Source organism: Equus quagga, unplaced genomic scaffold (assembly GCF_021613505.1).
Source record: "Equus quagga isolate Etosha38 unplaced genomic scaffold, UCLA_HA_Equagga_1.0 251_RagTag, whole genome shotgun sequence".
In the NCBI taxonomy this organism is placed as follows: domain Eukaryota; kingdom Metazoa; phylum Chordata; class Mammalia; order Perissodactyla; family Equidae; genus Equus; species Equus quagga.
Window position 1 is genome coordinate 1,662,375 of NW_025799859.1, and position 20,246 is coordinate 1,682,620.

Consider the following 20,246-nt stretch of genomic DNA (forward strand, 5'->3'; position numbering starts at 1 on the left):
CACTATATTAGTGCAGGTCTTTATTCTTCCCATACTTCAACACTGAGTTTCTAGAGTTTACATTGGTTCAAAGACTTTCAAATTGGATTGCCTATTTTCATGAACACAGAGAGAATGGGTTACCATTTCAGAAATTCTCTGAGTTTTTATCTTTAAATATTGTATTTTGTTTTGTAGCCAGGGGATGATGGCACTTCATGGGTTGTGTCTATTGAAAAAGATGGAATGTACGCAATCGCTGGGCTAGATGAAAGCTGGGTGGTTTCTGAATGAAATGTGTACTGAATGTTAGGGTGTACAAATGAAATAGGTGGTTATATTGGAGAATGAGGTAGATTCTTTGATTACTAAAACTGTATTTTAACTAAACTTAGCCATGTAGATATAGCGTTAACCACATACAGTTGTAATTCAGTTTAATGACAAACTCTGCTTTTGTAATTTCAATTTTCTTATCTGAATATTTATAAATTCTTCTTTTGAATTTAATTCTGACCTCATTTAATATACATCAAACGCCGATCCTGATGTAGCAAGTCTTGCTTTTATAAGGTTTCAATAATATCCAAAACAACACATTGAAAAGCTGAAACCATTTTATGACGATAATTGTTTGTAATCGTAGATGTTGAAAGTAAGAAGGTGCCATCTTGTGGTATTGACTTGTATTTATAACAAATAAAGTGCTCAAGAGACTGAGATGTTGGCTGTTCTAGATTTACTCACTTCTGAAATGCCCTTGCTTTGATGAAAAAGTTTTAATGTTTCCCTGTGTCATTGTTTTAGATTTTGACAGCTGAAATCACTGACAGAGAAAAGGAATCTTACCCCACATTCTCAACACTGTCAAGTATACTATAAAAAAAAAGCCAACCACAATTAGAGTAGCTTTTAAGGAATATTTAAAGCTCAGTTAAGACTCGAACCAACCACTGTAATAATGCAAACACCGTTATGTAAATGACCGGAAAGACCTGAGAAAATGGGAAAGGTAGAAATGTGATACAATGAGCAAGATAGAGGATGTTTTCACTTATATGACTTCTGTTAACCATTTAGCACTGATTAACTGATTTTGTCCAATGGCACCATGATTTTAAAAGAAAGAAGTTTACGCAAAGAGAATAGCTTATGGCAACAGCGTGGTTGAGGAAAAAACTCCTAGAGCTGTACTTTTGTAAATTCGCTTTAGCTAAAGCTTCAATAGTCTTCACAGCAATTCAAGAGATCCTGCTTCTGAGATCAAAACCCAGCTGTGCCCTTTGCTACCTACATGATACCATACAAGGATACCAATTCTCTCTGCCGCAGTTGACCCACAAAATGAAGATAAAATCGTTTTTCTCTTACGTTAGACGTTAATAGTAAACCCAAAGTGGGGTTCTGTTTAAGACAGCGATGTTGGAGGATCCTGAGCTGACCTCCTCCTACAGATGCACTGAATATCCAGATACACATAGAACAGTCCCCTCTGAAAGAAATCCAAAAACTCACTGAGTGATTCCTACACATCGGCTGAATGAGAAAAAAATGCACATCAAAATGGGTGGAAGAGGCTGAGACACAGTCTGGCCATAAACCCCATGCCTGGCATGCCAACCGTAATCCGGAGAAAACTCACAACCCCCAGCTTCTCCTTGAGGAGCAAAGGGTTTGAACCCCACATCTGGCACCCCAACTTTTGAGACTCGCAACTGAGACAGCCCCCAAAACACCTAGTTTTGAGATCCAAAGGGACTTGCATTCCCAAGACCCACAAGCCTATAGGGATCTGAGAGACAGTTCTTAAAGGGCTCACAGACTCACAAGGGCTACCACTCAGGGCCCCAGCGCAGTGGCACCAACTACTGAAAAGCGCCCCGTCTTTCTATGAAAGAAGTCTATCTGCCTATCTTAAAAGCTTTGGCCTGAAAGGCACATATCTAATTTAACATACATCTAGGGGCCTACTGAAATACTCTCTAAAGACCATGGAGGCCAGTGGGCACCATCTTTGCCCTCTCACTCTGCCTCACTCCAGGTTGCCAGTATCTCCCAGAAAGGAGCTTGTACACTTGCCTAGTGCCCTGGTTTTTGCAGCTGCCACCCAGGGAATACCTCCTGATCCACTGGCTCTGGTGGCCAGTAGGGCTTATGTTAGCAGGTCCCACAGGACTATAAAAAAGGGAGAAACATTTTTTTTTAAAAGCTACCCTCTCTCCAGGGTACAGTACAGAGGTAGCAGACAAAAAACCCCAGTCTTTCCATGAAAGACGCCTATTAGCTTATCTTCATAGCTGTGGCCTGAGTAGGTTTTTAATTAAACATACCTGTAGGGGCCAACTGCAATCCTCTTCTGAGATGAGTGAGGCCAGCCAGCTCCATCTTTGGGCTCTTTCTACCCAACCGGAGGTCACTGGTGTCTCCAAGAAGTGAGGTTGTACACACATCTGGGGCCCCAGCTTTTGTAGCTACTGCCCAGAAGACACATCCCTTGATAGCCTGGTCCTGGTGGCCAGTGTGGCTTTTGTTCATTGGTTCAACAGCATGAGCGTATATAGCAGAAGTTCTATAACTAGCTTGCGATATATTTATTTTGACGTGCAGAGGTTTTATATTTTTTGCTTAGTTGCAGTTATTTGAAATTGAGAGACTTTAGACAATAATTTGGATCTCTAGCTTCTCTTGAAAACTTAAGATCTGGTAACAAACACCTCAATCTGTCATAATTTGCTGGTAATAATTTGCTGAAACTGAGTATCGGCTGCTGTCTTAAGAAACGACGTTCACTCTCCACTCATTCACTTAACCAATATTTGTTGAATATCTACTGTGTGCCATCACTATTCTAGGTGCTGAGCAAAAAGAGACCAGCTTGCTGCCCTCATGGCACTTACATACTCAGAGGCAGAGTTAGAAACAAAGCTTGCTGACAAACATGCAAATAAACATATTAACTTGATGATAAATGTTTTAATTAAAACTATGAAGACAATGAGACAGAAAGTAACTTTGCTCAAATCCTACCTTCTCAGTGAGTCATTCCCCAGTAATGGCTGAATACTGTTATCCAGGAGTATTCAAATTACAGCCCATTGGCCAAGTCAGGCCAACTACTTATTTCTGTCAAATTTTATTGGACCACAGCCACGCCCATTCATTGACATGTTGTCCACGGCTGCCTTTGTGCTACAAGGGCAGGGATGAGAATTTGCCACAGAGACTCTATGGCCTGCAAAACCTAAAATATTATCTGGTCCTGAATGGAAAAAAATTGCTGACCCCATTCCTGCTTGAACTCTCAATCTCCTATAGATTTCCCAACTTTTCCTTTTTTCCATAGCCCTGTCATCTCTAAAATTACTTTTACTATATGTTTTTATAGCTTATTGTCTATTTCTTTCTTGCATCAAGATGTTAACACTATGAGAGTAAGGATCTTAATTTTGTTCATATTTGGATCCCAAATGTTTGGAATATGGTAGGTACTCAATGAGTATTTGTAGAATGAGTGAATGAGGTTAGAGAAATATGCAGTATATAGCATATGACCGTGAAAGCCATGGTGAAGAATTTGGATTTTATTCTAAATTTATGGGGAGGCACAAGAGAGTTTTAAACACTGGAGTGACATCATGTGATCCAGTCCACCATGGTCCCATGACTTACTTCCCCCCTTACCCTGGAGTGACCAGGCCCCTTGATCTGTGTTATTTCCCTGGCCTATGCTACAGATCTTAGTCCAGCAAATACTCCATGAATGAGAAATGATTATGGTAATGGACTCCCAAAAGACTGGTGTTCAGTGACTCTATGTCAGAACATTCCTTTGTGGGCAGAAGCCTCAGGGAGAGATGGGATTACTGGCAAGCTCTGCCCAGTTCTTCAATAACAATATTAAATAGCAAGTTCAGTGATTTTGAAACAGATTGTGGGAATTTCATTTTATTTATTACATTTATTATAATGTAATCAGTTGTCTTCTGAGAAATTTATGCAAAGATATCATTGTAACCAAAGTACAATGAAACCCAGCTTACCAATTAATAGAGTGCACTAGTGTGCCACCCACGGGTTACAGGTATGCTCAGATATCAATTCCCCTCCACTTAGGGTGTGACCAGAGCCCCCTCTCTCTGTCAGCCATGGCCTTATCCATTTATCCTGACATGTTATAGAATTATTATCATTTTATATGAATGTCATAAGGTTAAGAGGTCCTGCAATGAACAATAATCATAATTTCTTAGTTATATTTGTTTTCCAAAAGAGAAGAAAAATCATTGTTTGTGGCTAATGCTAAGATTATGAGGCTCATTAATTCAACAACGTTTTCCTGAGTATATTTCTATTTTTAACGAATTTATGAACCAAGGGATGCATATAAATGGATGCACAAGGAAGGCTTGAGTAATTTCATTTGCGGGATTAAGGAGGGGCTTAAGAAGAACATGAAATTTGAGCTACACTTTGAAGAGTGAAGACTTTTTGATGGCATGGAGGAAAGGTGTGCTAATTGGCTCCACATTGCTGCCCCAGAGATTTAAGATAATTTTCACATTCCTTAGAATGAGGACCAAGGCGAGAATAATTTTCACATTCTTGGGTTGGTCCAAGAACAAATCATGATGTGTCAATTCCTTCATCCAGCAGTGTGAAACGGTTTATCATTTACACCTCCTATGGTGGGGCTTCTCAGAACCAAATCACTAAGATTCTCCCTACTAAAGAGCTTCTATCTTGTGTCTGCTATGGAGCAGCTTCATCAATCTCACACCAGAAGTGGGAGTTGTGGAAAGCGGAACATGCTACTCAGATACCTAATTAGGAAAACCCTGCTTCAGTTCATTGGTATTTAGACTGAGGAGACACACGTACACATACCAAAAAACCTTCCTAGAGTGTTACTTGGCTTTCTTGATTATTATCAAAGAAAAATCAACAGATTAAAACAGTTCAAAAGTGTCAAACAACAAAACTGTGTAATTCAGAAGTTTCCAGATTTTCTTGGTTTATAGGACCCCCAGTGTCTCCATAATTTTTCGATAATAAGTGCTCAATAGACCAAAGGCAATAACTAACCTTTCTGTTTATGAAGTAGTTAGGTTCAAACAACTTAATAATTGATGCTTAACTTAGTAACATTACAAAAATACACATAAAAGAAAATTTTTTTTCATTTTTCAGCAACCACAGTTACATACTAAGTGGATTTGTGCTCCTGAAACTTAAACCTTGGAATCAGATTGGATGCTGCCATCCTTATTTCCTATTCCATACAGATTTTCTTTCTCCATTCACTTTGATCACAGCAGTCAATGAAAACCCAGCTTCATAAAGATGTGACATCATCAAAAGAAACGTGGTGCAATCTAGTGTTGAAACATGAACTCAAGCTAGTAGTTCACACCATATCTGTCAGACGCTGCATTTTGCTGTGTTTTCCTTATAAATTTGAAATCTGGTGAATGTAATCTCAAAGAGACCTCTGATACACAGCCAATCAGGATTGTATTTCTGAAGGGCCATGAGTACCTCTTGGTTTTAGATATCCATGTCTATTTTTCCAAGGACCTGTTTTTCATTTCAGGGATGAATAACTGCTTGAGCCTCATTTTTTGGTGGTGGTTTTCATGCCACAAAATACAGCTTCAATTTATTTCTCAAATCTCCAAATATCTCTCTATCAAACACTATTGATTTGCTACATGTTTAAAAGCACAAGGGGAGCAGTCAAAGGGCTTTTTTCTGTGTATGACCACTCACCCCTAGTAAATATGTCCTGTACAGATATTATTTTTATAAAGGGTTTCTTTAAAATGGAATAATATGGACTTCTCCTCCAAGTTCCCTATCACCAGACGCTTTACCCAAACACCTCTCATTAACAGCTATTCAACATAACTATCTTTACGTATGACAAAATAGTAAATAGGGGGGCTGGCTCTGTGGCATAGTGGTTAAGTCTGGCACAGTCCACTTTAGTGGGCCAGGTTCATGGGTTTGGATCCCAGGCACAGACCTACACCACTCATCAAGCCATGCTGTGGTGGCAACACACATACAAAACAGAGGAAGCCTGGCACATGTGTTAGCTCAAAGAATCTTCACGACAAAAAAACAAAACCAAATCAATAGTAGACAGGGAACATGCAGTTGGAACAGCAGACAGGAAATAGCAAAAAGTTCCAGAGAAGTGGAAAGAATAGAAGTAAAACATGGAGGATTCATTTTGAAAGGATGCATTTTGAAAGGATCCAAAGCCATTGCCATTAAAAGCAATTTATGGAAGTTTTGTTCCTGACTGTAACATTGCCTGAGAATACATATATATATGCATATGCATGTGTGTGTGTGTCTCTCTCTCTCTATATATATATATTTGTAAGCATTTCCTCAGAGAACCCAAATTTAAGACCAACAAGAGGAGATCTGAAACTACTCAAGAGTTAATATAGTGTAGCTCACTACATGAGGCAAGAAATAAATTATTATTCTCTTTTTACAGATGAGGTTAGGTACTTTGAAAGATGATTCTCTCAGTATGTTGTAACAAATTCACTAAAATAGGCCTACAACTACTTAAGATTAATCTTTTAACCAACAGACAAGCTATGACCCGCAATCTTGTAGCCTAACCAATGTTAAGAATGTCTGTGTATAACATCGCAAACTAAGATCTTCACACTGATTTGTTTGTGATGTCAAGCGTGGCCATGTGGCTGTGCTCCATGCAGGGTCACTGAAGAATCCTAAGAGTTATTGTTCCCATTCTTTCATCCTTAACAGAATAAGATAGTCCCTCTTAATGCTTCTGTAATATATCTTCCCTTGGACAGAATGACAGGACAAGCCAAGGAGGCTAATCACCTCTAGGGGAATGAAGAAGATACCTGGGCAGTTTAAAGAGTTGTCAACAAGGAGGAGAGGGAGAGAGAGAGAGGACATCTAGCGAAGAGTTTCAAGTCCTCCTCTTTGTATACTTGACACAAAAGATAAACATTCACAGCCCCCATGGAGGCTGCAGGGCACTGCCCAGCCCCACGGAGCTCCAGTCACATATAGGTGCGCAATGGGGGGGTCACCATTCTCGATGTTTCCTATGTGAATGATTCCAACTGGAGGTGCACAATCTGCAGTCCCAATGGTGTTCAGAGTCTGACAATTTGGAATAATTGCCTCTAATTTTAAAATTTAAAAAAATTATCATTTCATGTTTAAATGAAGAATAAGATGGAATGTTTTACACTGAAGTTAGAACACCAAATAAACAGAGGCTTGAAATGGCAACAACAAATTAAGTCCTATACATTTTTTTACCTGAAAAACTGTGTTTTGTTAATTCTACTCTTTAAACAGAGTGACTTTAAGATCTTAAATTTGTTACATTTTTATCCGCATCATCTCTTTCAAATATTTTGATACCACACCACTATCTTGCCTTATCCTAAGATTCAGAAAAGAGGAAAAATAACTTTTTAAGTACTAAATAGTAATTTCAATTCCTTAACTTCCTAGATTTCCCTTAAAAGACCAAACTTCTAGTTTATCAATTTACAGAAACACTAAATATAGACATGACAATATTTGGTGTGTTTTCTTCATTTGCATTGATTAATCTATTTCTAGGCATTATATGCCAGTACCAATTGACTTAGGCCATCTCCCCCCAAAAATGAGTACATTTATAATTAAAGTTTAAAATCTTAATAATTGCACCTAGGTAGAAATTGAAAAATAGCAGATCAACAGACACTTTTAAGGATACAAGATATTTCCATAAATTTGTAAGGACAAACCTTTCAGCTTAAGAAAGATGGCAAATTTATGTCTCTTTTGAAACAAGTTTAAGTAAGACTTTGATTGCAAATAATTTGTAGAAATCCTAGCAAGGGTATACAGAGTGCAGATACACGGCGCTGAATTTATTTGAATTCAAATACAGAAGTGATTTTCCTTTCTGGCAGTTTTCTGAAATGTATATTATGGCTTTGTTTAGTTAAACCAGTTATGACACTTGAGCCTCTGAAATGCTAATATACCTGCCCTCAGCCTCTGAGCGTGTTGATTTTGCTTCTTTGGTGGAACAAATTTCAATCCCTTTCATGTTCAAAACTAAGATGAACAGATATTTGTGTAATGTATATGTTAATTAAAGCACACTGTTCCCTGGGGGCTGGGGAGCATTGTGTGGACTTTAAGGACAGCATTCATTCACTCACATAAAATTCAAGAGCAACAGGGCAGGATGGTGTATTGCTACATGCTGTAAAGTGGCCTGTTATAATAATATATAGTCGTGCACTGCATAATGATGTTTTGGTCAATGATGGATGGCATATAGGATGGTGGATCCATAAGATTAGTACTATATAGCCTAGGTGTAGCAGGCTATACCATCTAGGTTTGTCTAAGTAGGGGAGGAAGAAATTTTCCCCTACCCTTCTAGGCTCTGCTGGCTGGTCTAAGAATTAAATTGACATGAGACAGATTAACAGGAGAAAAACAAAAGTTTAACAACATATATACATGGGAAAAACCAAGAAAACCAAGTAATGCACCAAAATGGCCAAAGCTTTCACCTTAAATACCATCCTCAGCTAAAGACAAAAGCAGCTGTTAGCGACTTCAATGTTAAGCAAAGTTAGTGACTTCAAAGGGAAGGAAGGCAATTCACAGGTAGGTGAAAAGCAAACATTTGGAAAATGAGTGGTCACATGGAAACAGAAAACATGGAGGGGAGCCCACAAACAGGTTTTTCTAGGTTCCTCCCTCTCTACCACCTAGTTCATGTTATGCTGTGATAGCTCCTTCCTGAGACAGGCTTTTAAATCTGAATTCTTTTAGGCAGTTAAGGGGGAGGTAACAAGAAAAACGTTCCAAGTCCTTTGTTTCATTTTTTGGGGGAAGCAAGATTGTCACTAAGCTAACATCTATGCCAATCTTCCTCTATTTTATGTGGGATGCTGCCACAACGTGGCTTGACAAGCAGTGCTAGGCCTGTGCCCAGGATCCAAACCTGTGAACTCCAGCCTACTGAAATGGAGCACACGAACTAAACCATGACACCACTGGGCTGGCCCAAATCATTTTTTTCTTAAAAATAATCAGCCTAAAATATTCCTCATGTTAAAGAGACACTTTTTAGGGTGACAAATCTTGTCCTCCTTCCATATACTCTTTGATGTTCACACAATGATGAAATCAGCTTTTTCATACAAGCTGAAAAATTATCATCAGACTCTGTCACCATTCTGCCCACTAGTAAACCGTGAGCTTGCAGATCAAGAGACAAAACCCACTGGTTGCCCCAATTGCTGCTATGCTCTCATGCCAGCGCAATACACATAGCAAGCAATGCCTGTCCCATTAAGACAACACATCAAAAATCCTCTGGGCTTCAGACGGTCATCCCAGAACAGGCTCACTAGCTTCCAACTTGTCTTTTGTCTTGTGGCTGAGGAACTCAAATTTCAAGGGATTTTTCATTTATTATCCATTTTGGTTCTAGTGTCCAGTACCTGTCCCCCAGATAGCCATCAAGCAATCTGGGTTGGACGATTTGCCAACAAACTCACTCTCCTTCAGACCAACATGACCTTGCTGGTTCCTCCACAACCAGCACCCAGTCAGCCCTCTGAAGTCTTTTTTTGAAGAGTAAGATTTCTAACAAGTATGCGTGTCTTAGAAAGAAAATACAAGGGATACCACAAAGTTTCAAAGTGACCCACAGTTTTATTTACAGGGTAGTGAGTGTTTAGGTCTCACCCTCAATGTGAGGTGTAGCAGCTGACTCCAAACACATGGAATTTCTTGAGTAATTTCATCAGCTTTACATAGGTAAATGCACAGCTCCATAAATCCAGAAAATACACCTGTAGCAGTATTTATTAATTTTAGAAAATAGTTATTGAATTCATGATATGAAAGATGAGCTTGCAGATATGTTCTCTTCCCAATTTTTCATACTTATATTATCTTAAACATTCTATCATTTCTATTTTACATTTAAATATATATGTAAACCTCTGTATATATATATTTTTCTTTTGAGGAAGATTAGCCCTGGGCTAACAGCTGCCAATCCTCCTCTTTTCACTGAGGAAGACTAGCCCTAAGCTAACATCCATGCCCACCTTCCTCCACTTTATATGTGGGACACCTACCACAGCATGGTGTGCCAAGCGGTGCCATGGCCACACCCAGAATCTGAACTGGCAAAGTCGGGCCAAAGAGGAACGTGCCCACTTAACGGCTGTGCCACCGGGCCAGCCCCTAAACCTCTAAATCTTTAACAGTTGTCTTTTGAACCCTTCTTTTTTTATAATAAGACTATTAACACTTCTCTCCCACCTCCTCTCATCCACATGCCACAGTCATTTTTAATGACCAACACTGTATTCTGGTTGACCGTGTAGCACATTGGATTATATTTTCTTCGCTAGACATCCATTCCAATAGATGTTTTCTTTCATTAATTGCTCAAAATTATGCTCCTTTTTCTTTGACTTCATATTTGGGCTGATTCTTTCTCATCCACTTCCCCCTCCCCTCTTGGGTGTCTAGTTGTTTTTTCTCCTTGTATTACATACATTTATCATAGCCTAATTTTTTAACATCATAAATATAGATTGTATGCTATAAAAATTTTGTTTTTCCCCAGTTACCAAGCTCCCAGAGTCCTTCATTCTCTTTCTCCATCCAAACTGGTTGTACTTTAGGGTTCTTTTTTTATAGAGGTCTAATTCCAAGACTTCTATTTATTGTTTGTCTGGATGAATCCATTTTTTCTTAGACCCCATGACTTCCCTCTTCTTACATTACCCCATTATTTTGCTGGTGAACATCCTCAAATAAATTCCTCAGAAGAGATGCATAGAGGCAAATTTTCTGAGTCTTTTCATGTCTGAAGAGAGCATATTCAACCTCATATGGATTGATTCTAGGCTAAAAGAGTTTTTATGTAATAATGAAAGGTTTAATTTTTCAAGAACTATAATCATAATTATTGTAATACATTAATATAGCTTGAAATATAAAATAAAATGTTGAATAAGGTAAAATGAGAAATGATCAAATTTCCTATCAGAGTGGAAGATTTTTAGCATCTCTTTCAGTAAATGATCACTTAAATAGATAAATTGTAAATTTGTGAGTACAATTAGAATCTGTAAATTATGGAAAATCACATCCAATGGCAGAGAATATACATTCATACCAAGCATATATAAAACATGTAAGACCACAATTGTATGGAAATTACAAAGACAAGCTGTCACATAGAGTTGAAAATTTTTGGAAAAATATAAAATAGAGGATGAACCAAGTCAAAGGTCAAGTTTTTTAAAATACTGCAAAACACATAATCTTGTGGAAAGATTAATCAAAAGAAAAAGAGAAAAGTTACAAATAAAGAATATCTATAATAAAAAAGAGACATATTACATGGTATAGAGAGTGAAAAGTAATGGTAATAACACGATCAACTTCCTAAGAATAAAATTGACAGAAAATTCTCATAAAAAAATAAAACTCAGAAAGAAATTGAAGACATCTTAATATTAAAGAAATGCAATAGATAATTAAATATCTTCCAATACAAGAAATAACTGGCACAGATGACTTTGCTTAAGTAATTCCAAACATTCACAAACTTTTACATGAAATTGTAGAAGAGACAACACTTTCCAACTCATTTAATGAGGCTACCATACCATTGAATCTAAAACAACAAAAGAGTTCATGAAATATGAAAATCATTAGCAAATCTCACTAATAAATGCAATTCTAAAGAAAATATTAACAAATTTAATCTAGCAAAATACATCATGACAATTTGGGGGATATATCCAAGAATATAAGATTAATTGATTAACAATAAGCCAGAGTAATGAAGCACATCAATATATCAAAGCAAGAAACCCTCACGATCATCTCAATAAATACTTAAAGATAATTTGATAACCAATTCATGATAAAACTCTTAATAGAAGGAGTAGAAAAATACTAACTTGATATGGTAGTTAGCATCCAAAAGGGCCCCCAATGATCCTTACCTCTTGGTATTCCTGCACTTATGTAATTCCCTCTCACACTGTATTGGGCTGGTCTGTGTACCCAATAAGGTACTGAGGAAATAATTGTGTGATTTTTGAAGGCTGTTATAAAAACATTTTGGCTTCTGCCTTGCTGTCTCTGGGATTGTTCACTCTCAGGGAAGTCAGCTAGTATGTTGTGAGGGCACTCAAGCAACCTTAAAGTCCATCCGGAAAGGATCTGAAGCCTTCATCCAGCAACAAGTGCCGGCTTGCTAGTCTTATGAGTTGGCTATTTTGGAAGCTGTTACTCCCACTCCAATCTTTCAGATGACTACAACCCTGACTGATATTTTGACTACAACTTACTGCATCCCTGGCTGAAATTTGACTACAGCTTCATGAGAGACAAGCCAGAATGATACTCCTAAGGTGCTCCCAGATTCATTATCCATCGATGATATGAGATAATGCGTGTTTATTGTTGTTTCGAGTCACTAATTTTTAACATGACTTGTTATGCAGCACTAGGTAATTAAGATACCTGATAAAATGTTGTTATACAAACTTATAACACTCAATATACAGTAATGGAATATTAAAATATTTGTGTTAAATAAAAAATAAAAGAAGGAATTCTGATATCATTTGCTTTCAATATCATACATTAAGAGGCTCTAGCCAGCCCAATAAGATGGGGGGAGCTTTTCTAGTTGAGAAGATCGTGGCCTTCTCCTCTCCCCACCATCGTTTGTGCATGTCCACTGATATCAGTGTACTCCAAAAAGGGGATCATCTGGCAAAAATGTCACTTGCCTGCTGTGTTCAAGGCTCCCATTTGACCAGACACTGTGAACTTTGTTCACACCAAATTGTGCAAAAACAACAGACAGCCTTGTGCTGTCAGTGAATTAGCAGGTCATCACACCACTGCTGAGTCTTGGAGTACTGGCAAAGCTGTGGCTGGAACCCAAAGTTTGAGGTGATGGGACTCACAGTCTGGCCAGGGTGTTTTCAGAAATACATGTTGTGGGAGCCAAATGTGTTCCCCAACCAAAACCTGGCTTTCTTGCCACTGCAGAGTGAACACTACACTGAAGCAATAAGCCATCTGCTCTGTCCTGGCTGCCTCAGTCTTACCAGCCCTGGTCATGTCTAAAGGTTATTGTATTTAGGAAGTTTCTGAATTTCCTATGATGGTTGAAGATAAAGTTGAAGGCTACAAGAAGACCAAGGAGGCTGTCTTGCTTCTTAAGAAACTTAAGGCCTGGAATGATATAAAATATGTCTATGCCTCTCAGCAAATGAGAGCAGGTGAGGGCAAAATGAGAAGCTGCATCATATCCAGTTCAGGGGACCCTGCATCTTCTGTAATGAGGACAACAGTATTATCAAGGCCTTCAGAAACATCTTGGAATTTCTCTGCTTAATGTAAGCAAACAACATTTTGACACTTGCTCCTGCTGGGCATGTGGAATTTCTGCCTTTGGACTGGTATTGCTCTCCACAAGTTAGATGATCTGTATGGCACTTGGCATAAAGCTGTCTCCCTCAGAGTAACTATAATCCTCCCATGCACAAGATGCTCAGTAAAGATCTTAGCAGAATCTTGAAAAGCTCAGAAATCCAAAGAGCCCTCTGAGTACCACGCAAGAAGATTAATTGCAGTGTCCCAAAGAAGAATCCACTGAAAAAACTGAGAATCATGTTGAAGCTAAACTTGAATGCAAAGACCATGTGCCAGAACACCATTTTTGGCCAGGCCAAGAGTCACAAATTCCATGTGGATAAGGCAGCAGCAGCACTTGAAGCCAAATCAAATAAGAAGGGATTTCCAGACAAGAAGCCTGTGGTAGGAAAGAAAGGAAAGATGGCTATTGGTGTTAAGAATCAGAAGAAGCCTTTTATGGGAGGAAAGGCTCTGGCTACCAAGAAGTTAGCAGCTGAAATGAAGCCAGCAGAACAGAAACCTTCCAAGAAGAAAAGAAGCTTGCTGCATAAAACTTAAATTTGTTTATTCCATAAAGATCAAACCATGTTAGACAGCTTATTGAACAAAGACCTAATCAAAGAGAAAGTGAGAGACAAAAAACAAAAGATGGGAGGGAAGTTATAAAGATTGTGAAAGAAAAAAAAAAAACATTATTTGCAGATGAAAAGTTGTCTTCACAGATAATACAGAAGAATTTACAAACTATTAAAATTAATAAGAGAATTTGGTAAGTTAGATAGGCAATCAAAATATTGGTGTCCATTACAATTCTTTATACCAACAACAAATAGTTAGAAATGCAATAGAAAGATGACATTTGAAATAATAACACCCTGCCCCCAATCACTGGGAACAAATTCAACAAAGGATGTATAAGACCTCTCTGTAGGATAACACTTTATTAGAGGCAATAAAGAAAATGTAAATAAATGGGAGTATGTGCTAGATGTTCTCCATCTTTCTCTCTAGACCCACCCACTCTCTGAACTCTTTTCCACCATCTCTGGAAGACTGAATTTATGAACTACATCAATGGGCTTCCTTGGACTCTGGATTCTGGTAGACATCAGCCAATGAGAAGGACTGGCAGGAGATGAGAGAGAAAAAGAGAGACTATTTATTCACCCAGCTGCCTCTCTGCTGGATTGCCATAGATTGATTATATCCCTCTAATGAAGGCCACAGCTTCTGTAAAGTGGCTCTCTTATACAACTAGAGATTCTCCCTCTGGGTTCCAGCACCCACTCCCTCTGTCTCCTTTTCTTTCCCCTTTAGGCATAAGGGGGAAACTTGCTTAGGATTGTTGGTTTCCCTTAATCCTGCTCATTTATTTAAAAATACTTTTATTAATCAAATCAATCAGCTGTTCTTTCCTGCTTAACCTCTGAATGATAAAGAAATTTGTACCAGAGTGACCCCCAAAATTAGGATTCTAGTATTTCATTGCTCATATGTTTAAGGAGAGCACAAATTATTTTCTTGCTCTAGTAATTGGTGACTTGTAATGTATTCACAAATACCAAGGTTAATCCTGGTGGTAGAATGTTATGGAATGCAAATAGAGAGTGAGACGTTGAGAGATTACCTATGGCCCTTGATTGCTATGACAACAAAATAATTACAATGATGCAGGAGAGCACAAACAAGGAAAAGGAAAAATTAAAGGCCATGAATGCCATCTCAGAATATGGGTGAAAAATTAGAACACTTGTATGCCAGCTAGTGTCTCAGAAAAATTATGGCTGAGACATAAAGCCCAAGGCTTGATTGTAATTATTGCAGATATCTTTCATTAAAACAAGACCACTGGTCTGGAAGGAGTGGAACCCTGAGATATGGGACAGGGCATTTGAGAAGACACAAATAATCCTGTGAACTTAAACCAGCAGATACCTCTGGAACTCCTTTGCCAACAAAGGCAAACTTCCTTCCCCTTTTTAGGAGATTAGACTTCTCCCTGGATAAAAACTTCAGAAATTTGGGATGCCTATTCTCCTCAAGATCAGTTACCATCACTACTTATTTCCCCGTAGGCTCAGAGGAGAATTAGATCAGAATGTGAAGTACAGACCTGGTGAGAAAGATGAAAACATTCACCAACTTTATTTAGGCAGAAATCTGAGGAGCATTCATGTGAATGGATTCTAGGGATGTTAGACCAAAAATAAAAAATAATATAAGACTTGATTAACCTGAGTTTACTGACATAGATTTAGTCACCTGGAATTCATGATTTAATGTGTTACCTTGAGCATGTAGGAATTATGTTAATAGGCATCTAGATTGGCTAATTTAAGCCTGGACTCAGTGGTGGATTAGATGTGCTCTGGAAGAAGAGGAGGAATGCTCAAGGAGATGGAGATTTTTGAATGGAATTTCTTTGAACCTGCTCAGTTACCCACTAACTTTGCCCTCATGGAATGCTTGGAGCATAATGCCTTCACCAAGGCATTAAGTAATGCATTGGCAAATTGGGAAAATGATGTCACCAAGATGGTGACATAAGTCATACCCAACTTTGCTCCTCATCAGAAGAAAAACTAACAACTATTTGTGGTCAAGACACCACTGTGAAAATCCTAGAACACGGAGGTGAGGCTGAAGAATCACCTGCACCACAAAGACCAAGATGGACTGCATAAGACAGGTAAGGGAAGGGGCTGCACACTGACCTCAACACTCTTCCCCCAGGCTGGCTAAGCAAAGAACCAAGAGGACTCCCCTGAGCCTACAGTTCTTCCAGTGTGAAAAAGAGAGCCCAGGGTGGGACATCAACCTCCCCCAGTGTTGTGGGTCACTTCTTGGGAGTCCCACTCTGGTCTGGCCTCACGGGGATTGTGGGGGAATCTGCAGGGCTTGACTACTAGGAATTTAATTGTAACAGAGAAGGAGGGATGGGCTTGTAGCAACCAGCACTTGGATCTTGGCAGACAGAGTTCATACTTTCAACACCCAAGTAATAGTCCCAACCAGTGGCTTTGCTCAACTGCAATGCCAAGACAGTGATGTAGCCTTACCAGGGAACTCTATGAGACACGAGGTCTGCCTTTTTTGGGACCTCACATAAAGAGCCTTGCTAGCCTTGGAGCCTGGTCAGCCCCTCGTCCCAGGCAGGAGAGCTAATTCATAATCCCACTCACTGCTAAGTATAGCTGCTGGCCCTACACAACCAGAAAACCTGATCAGAACAATTGGTAAGCTGCTTAACCCCACAGTATGTGAATGGAGAGCCTGAAGAGCAGGACTAATCATCTGCAGAGCAAATCCAGTAGCCCTCTTTGGCCGGGGAACTTGGAGCATGCTTTAGCTTGAGTCAAGATCTCAAACAAAAGAGCCTTGACATTCTTCAAGCTGGTTCTGCCACTATGCCCAGGGAAGGGGGACTAACTCGTAGCCCCACCCACTACATAGGGTAGCTCCTGGCCCCACCTGACCAGGAAGCCAGGCCTGAGCAGCTGGGAAACTGCTTGGCTCAACAGAACTTGAGTAGAGTGCCCAGGCAGCAGCTCTGCTCTTCTGAAGAGCCAAGCCAGCAACCCCATCTGGCCAGAGATTTTGGTGTACAAGTCCACCTGATTAGTTCCCCAAATAAGAGTATTGCCAACCTTGGGGTCTATTTTGTAACCTCATCCCACCCCCCTTCCCACCCAGGCAGGGAAGGTAATCTGTAAGCCTCCAATCCTGCCAACCAGGAAACCTATCCAGAGTTTCAGGTAATCTCAGTAGCCTACCCTGCAGCCCCCGTTACAATGGCTCTTGAATGGAAAGCCCAGCCAGTGGCTCTGCATACACAGAACCAATATGGTGGCCCTTTGTGGTGGCCCAGGAAGCTTAGCATGCAGTTCTGTCTGATTTGATTCCCAAACAAAGAGCATTGATGGTCCTGGGGCCTATTCTGCAGGCCCATCTGGGCAGGGAAGCTAACTTATAGAGTTGCTCAAGGTTGAATATAGTCTCCAGCCCAACCGGACAAGGAAATCAAACCACAGCTCCCAGGAATCTGTGTAGCTGGTGCTGCAACTGTGATTATGAAGGGACTTGAGTGGAGAACCTGACCAGCAGCTCTACGCAATTACAGTGCCAGGATGGTGGCCCATTATGCCAGGGAACTTGGTGCATAGTTCTGCCGAATTTGATCCCCAAACAAGAGCCTTGCTGGCCTTGGGGCCTGTATATGGGCCACACCCAGACAGGGAGACTAATTCATAGTCCCCCTCTCAGCCAAATACAGCCTTCAGCCTCCCTGACCAGGGAACCTAACCAGAGTACATGGGAAGCTGTGTACCCTATCCTACAGTCTCGCTTACAGTGGCACGTGAACAGAGAATAGAGCCTGTGATTTTCCTCGTCTGCAGAGCAAAACCAGTGGCCCCATCTAGCCATGGAATTTAGTGCACAGTATTGCCTGATTCAGATCCTCAAACAACAATCTGTGTAGGCCTTGGTGCCTGTTCTACTGATTCACCAGGGCAGGGAAGCTAATTCATAGCCCCACCTACTGCTGAGTATTGTCTTGAGTCCCATCATCTAGGAAGCCTGACCAGAGAACCCAGGAAACTGCAGGATCCACCCTACAGCCTCTCTTGGGCAGGGAACAAAACCAGAAATCATATCCAATTTTTCCCAGCCAGTGGTACTTCTCCCCCTACCATCAGTGCTTGGGCAGTGGCCTTGCCCAAAAATAGACCCCAAAAGCAAACCATACCTGCCCAAGAACATGACCAGCTGACACATCCAGAACCCCAAGATGAGTGGACTGGTGAAAAACTGTCTCTGCCAAAATGAACATATAAAGTCTGGAAGAGGAAAGTGCTTACTCAAAAGCACAGATACCACTATAAAGAATCAAGGATCATGAAAACTCAAGTAAACATTGCTCCGTCATGTTTACAAAGGAGACTAAAAAGCTCTAATAACTGATCCTAAAGAAATGCTGATCTATGAACTATGAGATGAAGAATTCAGAATAATCTTCTTAAAGAAGTTTAGTGAACTACAAAAATACATAGAGAGACAACTACATGAAATTAGGAAAACAATACATGAACAAATGAGAAGTTCAACAAAGAAACAGAAACCTTCAGGGGAAAAAACTCCATAAACAAACAGAATTCCTGGAGCTGAAGAATACAATGACTGAAGTCAAGAATTCAAAAGAGAGCATCAACATCAGACTTAACCATGCAGAAGAAAGAATCAGTGACCTTGAAGACTGGACATTTAAAATTATCCAGTCAGAGGAGTAAAAAGAAAAAAGAACACAACAAAGTGAAGAAAGTCTGTAGGAATTATGGGATACCATCAAAAGAAACAATATCTGCATTATAGGAATCCCAGAAGGTGAAGAGAAATAGAAAAGGACAGAAAATATCTTGAAAGCAGTGTTGGCTAAAAACTCCCCAAAGCTGGAGAGAGAAATGGAAATTCAGATTTACGAGGCCCAAAAGAGACCATCAAGATTGAATTCGAATAAGGATACACTGAGACACAATATAATTCAAATTGTCAAAGCAAAAGGAAGAATTTTGAAAGAAGCAAGTGAAAAGTGACAAATCACATACATGGGAATCCCCATAAGACTATAGGCAGATTTCGCTGGAAGCTTTCAGTACAGAGGAGAATGGGAAGACATATTCAAATTACTGAAATTAAAAAAAAATGTCACCCCAAAATACTATATCCAGAAAAGCTGTCCTTCAGAAATGAAGGAGAGATAAAGACTTTCCTGAACAAACAAAAGCTGAGGCAGTTCATTACCACTAGACCTGCCCTACAAGAAATGCTAAAGGAAGTTCTTCGAGTGGAAGTAAAAGGACACATAAAATTATGTGAAGGTAGCATAAAACCCACTGGTAATGGTCAATATATAGTCAAAGTCAGATTCTCTAATGCGGTAATGGTGGTGCATAATTCACATACAACTGTAGTTTAGAGCTGAAAAAAAAAATAAACATATTAAAAGTAACCATAACCACAATAATCTTTCATTAGATACACAATATAAAACTGAAACATAAACAACCTAAGGTTAATGGGAAAAACAGCAAAGAACAATGGATCTACAAAACAGCAGAAAACAACAAAATGGCAATGGTTCTAGGCAATAATTCCTTACCTGTCAAAAATTACTTTAAATGTAAATAGATTAAATTCTCCAATCAAAAGATACAGAATACCTGAATGGATTTTAAAAAACAAGATCCAACAATATGCTGCCTACAAGAAACTCACTTTAGCTTTAAAGACATACATACTGACATGAAGAATGGAAATAGATATTTCAAGCAAATGGTAACCAAAAAAGGTAGGGGTAGCTATACTTATATCATACAAAATAGACTTTAAACTAAAAATCATAAAAATAGACAGAGAAAGTAATTATATAGTGAAAAAAGAATCAATCCATCAAGAAGATACAATTATAAATATTCATGCAGCCAAATTCAGAGCACCTAAATGTGCAAAGCAAAAACTAACAGAGCTAAAAGGAGAAATAAACAGTAATTCAAAAGTAGAGGACTTTAATAACTTTAATAATGGATAGATCAACCAGACAGGGAATCACTAAGGAAACAGTGGTTTGATCAACACCATAGAGCAAAAGGATTTAACAGACATATACGGAACATTCTATTGGCAACAGCAGAATACACATTCTTCTCAGGAGCACATGGACATTTTCTAGGATGAACTGTATGTTAGGCCACAAAACAAGTCTTAGTGTTCAAGACTGAAATCTT

The 20,246-nt window shown here is 39.2% G+C and overlaps 1 pseudogene; it reads left to right on the forward strand.

Annotated features, from left to right (window-relative positions):
- The first annotated feature begins 1,519 nt into the window (after positions 1–1,519).
- LOC124233809 (60S ribosomal protein L4-like) lies at positions 1,520–14,022 on the forward strand (annotated as a pseudogene).
- The last annotated feature ends 6,224 nt before the right edge of the window (positions 14,023–20,246 follow it).